Raw genomic sequence first — 6506 nt, 5'->3', positions numbered from 1 at the left:
TCAATCAACTTTGCAAACAATCCCAACTCAAAATAAGCTGAAAAAAAAAACCTTCACATATATACATATTCAACTTGTCAGAACCAAAATGTCAACAACCACAACCAACTAACAAAATAAAAATGAGAACCCATTAAAGAGCATATATGTATTAATTTGCCAGCAGTAGCAAAAGAAAGGGTGACATAGGTGTAGAGATTAATGGATGCAGCGACTGCAGTGGATCCGCGCACCACTGTGTGTTCACCGGACAGCATGATTTTCCCGGGAGCTCTTGCTTTAACTTCCATTGTTTTCAGTAGCTCTGAAAATCCCAATTTCCTCGAGAGATCTTCGGGTTATTTAAGTCAGGAAGTTCAGTGCTCTCTGAGATTTATGGATCCGTTAATTGGGAAACTCATGATTGGGAAGAAATGAGCACTCTTTGACGGAGAAATCAGAAAACCGAACCGAAATAAATAGATATTCTCTTTTCTGTTGTTTTTCACACTACAAGCAAGTGGAAGATCACCATGCGCAGCCTCTGTCTTGGTGGCCCGTGGCTGGTCAAATAGTGTGGCTTGTGGGACCTATTATTAAACTTGGACTGTGGAGGAATTGTGTGATCTAGGGTGCACTTTCTTACGGTAGGCAAATGCTATTTTTAAGGAGAACTTGTAAATTATTATTGGATATATGATAAAAATTATAATTTATAATTTTATTTTTAAAATAATAATTTACTTTATAAAATATATTACTATTAGTATAATATTTATTCTATTAAAATTCAATATTTGTGAATTAAAATTTACCATTATTTAATTCATAATATTTTTCTAAAAATTTTGTTTATATAATTTTCATATTTATAAAAATTTATTTTTTTTTAATTTAAGTTTACGGTTTAATTTATAGTTGATTAATAATAAATTTTAATAAAAATGTCTCAAAAATTAATTTATTTTTTTTAAAATAGAAATACTAATTTGTGATTTTATCATATTTTGAGAATTAAATTATTTAAAAGAAATTGTACATTAAATGGTAAACCATATAATTCCCCTCATATATATATATATATAAAGCGACCTAGTTATTTAAATATATATTATTAATTAATATATATTTTATACCAAAAATGTGCAATACACATTTATTTATAATCCGAATTAGTATTAATTCAGTTTAAATTACATAATTAAATTTATTTTTTAAAATGTGAAATAATTATTCTTCATAGAAAACATGAAATAAATTTTATCCATCGACACGGAGAGATCTATGCTAATTGTGAACTTGTGATTGGATCCCGCTCTTTAGATGAGAAAATTATATACTACATCAACTATTTAAAAAAAAAATAATTACAATAATTTAAGTAAAAAATAATAATACAATGATTATTCATAGTTAATTTATCATTTTATATTATATACTTTCATGAAATAATCAAAATACTATATAATTTCTCCTGTAAATGTGGGTCTAATCTAATCCCATTAACCAACAAAATCGTTGACAAAAGCAAGCCGTGGGCCCACCCCACTTTCAATTCCCAACAGTGGACGTCTCATTGCCTATTTTTTCATTCCACTAACCATAAGATGAGGAGAGAGAGAGAGAGAGAGAGAGTATGGTTCTGAATTGTTTAGTCAATTAATGCGATAAGAGAAAGTATGATAGTTGAATTACATATCAGTACTTTTTGTTGAACAGAAAATGTAAGTGGCATGAAAGAGTTAACTGAGATTGAATCTCTGACCATTTTTTTGAGGCAAGATGAGGACCTCTGGATTCAGCAAGCTATCATTCTGAAATTGCAATCTGTTCTTGGAGAGTGTCATAAAGAGTTTCAACAACGTTCAGCAGGAAGCCATCTGAACCATGTTTCGCCAATAATGAAATAGCTACAGGTACATCATTGTACATGCCTAGCGGTATGCTCACCTGTAGTTCGATATGATATATTTTATAAAATCCAAGGAAATTGTTTTTTCTTTTTTTTTTTATTCACATTAAAGAGCAAGAGAGAACCTGGCAGAATCCTGATAATCCAGCAATGGAGAGCAAGCTAGAAGCCTCGGCACCAAAAATTTCCAGAGTAGTTGGATCTGTGTTTAGTTTTGGTGGACGTCCTGGTACTGTAGGGATAGCCAGGATACCAAAATCCTGCTCTTATATTGTTAGATATTAGACAAGCACATTAAAAATAATGAATCAACCAAGTATGACACAGATGTTCTGCCTACATTTTACTTAGCAGGTTTATAGATTTTTATATTTGACAACGGTGAGCCCATACGACACTGATACTACACAACTAAAACCTTATTAATCCCATTCTGAATTGAAATTGGTTCGAGCAAAGTTCACGTTAGCATATATATATATATATATATATATATATATATATATATATATATATATCTGTCAATCCGCAAATAAAAACTATTTTCTTCTTTGCACAAGTGTTATGCTTCAAGTGTCTTAACTGCCTAAGCCCTTATAGGCAGATTTTCTTTATCATATCAAAAGAAATGCAAAATCCAGATATAGAAGATTAATCAACTTCCACAAGCATAATTTTTGTAACCTAAAGATAAGCTTAAGGCCTTATTCTTTTGATGAAGAATTTTTGGATTGTGGAGTAGCTGCAAGAGAGAGTACCTCAAGAAGAGTTGTAAGGGTGGCAATTATTTCTGCCTTCACAGAGTAACAAATATCAATGCTTTCTCCTGTTGTTTGAATAGCTTCCCACACTCGTTCTGATATTCCTGGACCCAAATCAGGTTTGACAGTAGTAACCCATTCACCATGGTTATTCTTGAATTCATACCTACGCTTCAAATAGAAAATAAATCCAATCAGATCTAGCAGATACATTCTCTTGTCTGGCACAACCATAAGGAAAATGATAATTATCATTCAGGTTCATAGATAAATCAATTCAGAAAAAATTAGGAAATGTTTTACACCTTTGAAGCAAACGCATGGCACTTGAGAGGGCCGCCAAGGATGCTATACCATAGTCTTGCTTTTTGATTCTTTACTAATAAAATGACTCAAACTTGGAACTTTGTTCTCAACATAGTCCCCAAGGATTAAATGCTTCACAACATCACCTGCAATAACAAATGTAAGAAGCGATACATATGAACAAACTGATGCAGATGCGATAATGCATTATGATAGGACACCAAAAAGAATGAAACAGTACTAGGAAACATTTCCATCAAGCCCAGTTGCATCTTCCTGTTGTATGTTCTAACTGAGAAATGTCCAAACAACTACCATATTTATCTTGATGCTACTATTTCCCATTCGGTCTATTACAGAGAATAAAAGTATGCTTCATATACTATGGAATCAGGATGCAATTTCTAAATTCCTGCGTTAGAACTTGAAAGATAAAAGAAAACTGAACCCCAAATAACTTCTCCACTGATTTAACAAGAACTTGACTAACTCGATTATTCGGAATGCTTGAAAGCTGAAAACAGTCTTCTGCAATAAATATCTGCCTTGGTCTAACCAGATCCACATCAGGCAATTGAAGTAGAATGCGACCAACTCGATTCAAAATCACTGGATCCCTAGCAAACCATCCTGGATGAAGAATCGATGCCAAAAGAATGAATCACTCAGAGAATTATTTAATTCTCCTGCAACTCTATCCAGTTGATTGGTAGAATAAAGAAATTGAACAGACAAACTGTCCCAATATCATTAAATAAAGCAACAGAGATTAGTAGCGTGTTGGTGCATTGTTGTGAATATTGAAGAAATGATGCTATTGATCAGGGAATAAATAAAAATTTCAGATTCAATGATATATAAAAATACTCAAGTGTCCTGTTCACCCATAATTCAGAAGTTGCAGATGCTGCTTTGAACGTGAATGTAGAATGAATAAAGATACAAAGAAATAATATTTTTGGTGAAACATTCTAATATCAGAAACCCACACAATAATTTGACCACCAGTTGGTTTATTTGGTCCAATAAATTCATTCAAAATGAAACCATAACAATGCTGGTTCCTTACCCACAGTATCAAAACTCTGTGCCATGGGAATAACTCCAGCAGTAGAAACAGCATCATGTGAAGGTCGAAACCCCAAAATGCTGTAATATGATGCTGGAACTCTTACACTTCCTCCAGTGTCAGTTCCTGCAGCCAAAATAATCTTTTTACTTTGATTGAGTTATGATAAACCAAGGCATATGAAAAATCAATAAAATCAATCTAGAGTAGAATATTCACCCAAGGAGAAGTCTACAAGCTTTGCACCTACTGCAACAGCAGACCCACTGGAAGATACTCCAGGTACACGATCTGGAGCACAAGGATTTGTAGGTGTGCCATAATGTTTATTATCCCCATCTAGACTGCCTCAAAACACAATTATTCAGTTATATGAGAAACAAGTATGACGTGAATGTTCAGGGAAGTTTTATCATGCAAAAGATGAAACACCTTGAAAAAATGTACGATGAATAATTAGAATTTAAATGGCACATCAGATTTGATATCAAATTAAACTAATGTCACAACATTTATATATATATTCAACATTTTCACGGGCTTGCAATGCAATTTTGGTTCAAGAATCACTCAGAAAGAGATGTCATCACTTCACATGCTCATTTACTGAAGTACATTGCATGCAGAATCTTAGCACAACAAATAATAAAAGAACTAAAAACAAGGGCGCAAACTGATTTTAGTTCATGACATTTGTTTAATTACAAGTAAGACAATGGCTAACAAATGAAAGAACTTTAAGGTCTCATCAAATTTTTACTGTACTCACTGCTCTTATTCAATTTATCGGAGAAATGGTTCACAATTAAAAAAAAAATAAATAAATAAATAAACCCTCTGCCTCTGAGTATTTAAGAACAACACTTGTTTACCAATGAACTTTAGCTTAGTAGCAATGGTGCCTACACTTATGAGATCTAGAGTTCCAAAAGGTTGGAAGAAAATCAATAAAAATAAAAATTGAAATAAAAAAAGAGCCGGACCTGTTTCACATTCTCACCTATATGCCATTTCATCCATGACAGTTTTACCAACACATGTGGCTCCTCCTCTCAAGATAGCCAAAACAGCCGGAGCAGTAGATGTAGCAGCTGAATGGGTCCTTGCCCAGTCCGGATTGCCAAACCCAGTCACAAATCCATTCACATCGAAACTAATCCAAAAGTTCAAGCCACAAAGGTAAACTAAACATTAAAACACAATAAGATGCAGATAAAAAGGAAAGCAAAATTGTTATTCCAATTCCAATTCGAACCAAACCCAGTATCATCAAGAACTGGAAGATGAGCCCAAAACAGGCATGAAAACAAGCATCGTAATTGAAAATATTCATGAATTCACTATAAAATAAGAGACGAATATTGAAGGAAACGAAAAAGAAACCAAGAAAAATAATTGAATTGAAGAGACTGACATATCTTTAACCGCAAAGGTAAGACCATTTAAGGGAAGTTCATGAGATGAAGAACTCGGTTTGAGCACGAATTTCTCCATGAAAGCTCCATAATCCGAGCTTCTTTCCATGTTTGTTACTGGTCAGTGTGATTGTGGTCTCTAACCCAAGTCCCAACGTTCTCAAACGGAAAAAGGATATTGGCCCCACAAATCAGATAACTGTATCCTGATGACCTTTTTGCCCGTCTAATTTGGGTGCTTTAGTTGGCTTTATGGAGGGCAACGAGGGAATTTCAATATTTCCGTTCTATTTGTCCATTCCTTGTTAATCAGTTAATCCTTCAGCGGAAGTTTGATTGGATAGAAAAATAACATGAAATAAAACTTTTTCTTTCAAGGCTTAGTCCTTCATTCCTACCAAAGTAGTCAGTTGTCTCCGACCTCATCTAGGTGAGGACGACATCTTTTCTTACTAGGAGAGCGGTATCTCCCTCCTCACTTCTTGAGTGGGTTGTATATATGATTTTGTTGGTTTTTCTCTGAATACAGGTAATAACTCATTAGAGAGAGTTTTTCACGTCAACTGTGCTATGTTGACGATCTCCCAGCATTAGCTCTATAATATTGATTTTGGTGTATTTGATGGAAAGTTTTTTGGTTGTTAAGTTCTTGGAGGTCTACTTTGGTAAATAACACTTTAAAAGTCTTTACCCACTTCTAAAGACATGGAACTTTGTGTCGCTCCCGTCCTAAACGCCTCATTTCTCTTACTTGTGTTGTAGCTCTTACTTTGGATCTCTGGGTTGGTTGGACTTGTATGCTAAATTGAGGAGCTTTTGTTTTAATTCGTGGGTTGTATGTTTTATGAGTTAGGTTTCATTAGATTTTATGTCTCTAGTCTGAGTCTCTGTTAACTTTATGGGGTTTTTTTTTTTTTTAACTCTTATTCTTGATTTTTACCTATATATTCTTTTCCCATTATCGATACCTCCAACTTTAATGAAAGTAAAAAATCAAAAATTCAACTAAAAATTAAAACAAAAATTTAGGCCATAATCCAAACATAGATATAGCCATTAGAACG

General features: G+C 33.5%; 1 pseudogene; it reads right to left on the bottom strand.

Moving 5' to 3' along the window:
• Window positions 1-1616: 1616 nt before the first annotated feature.
• Window positions 1617-5622, bottom strand: LOC131183273 (amidase 1-like; annotated as a pseudogene).
• Between the last annotated feature and the right edge of the window lie 884 nt (window positions 5623-6506).

Source organism: Hevea brasiliensis, chromosome 9, assembly GCF_030052815.1.
Source record: "Hevea brasiliensis isolate MT/VB/25A 57/8 chromosome 9, ASM3005281v1, whole genome shotgun sequence".
Lineage (NCBI taxonomy): Eukaryota > Viridiplantae > Streptophyta > Magnoliopsida > Malpighiales > Euphorbiaceae > Hevea > Hevea brasiliensis.
This window is presented reverse-complemented; position numbering and strand designations above follow the sequence as displayed.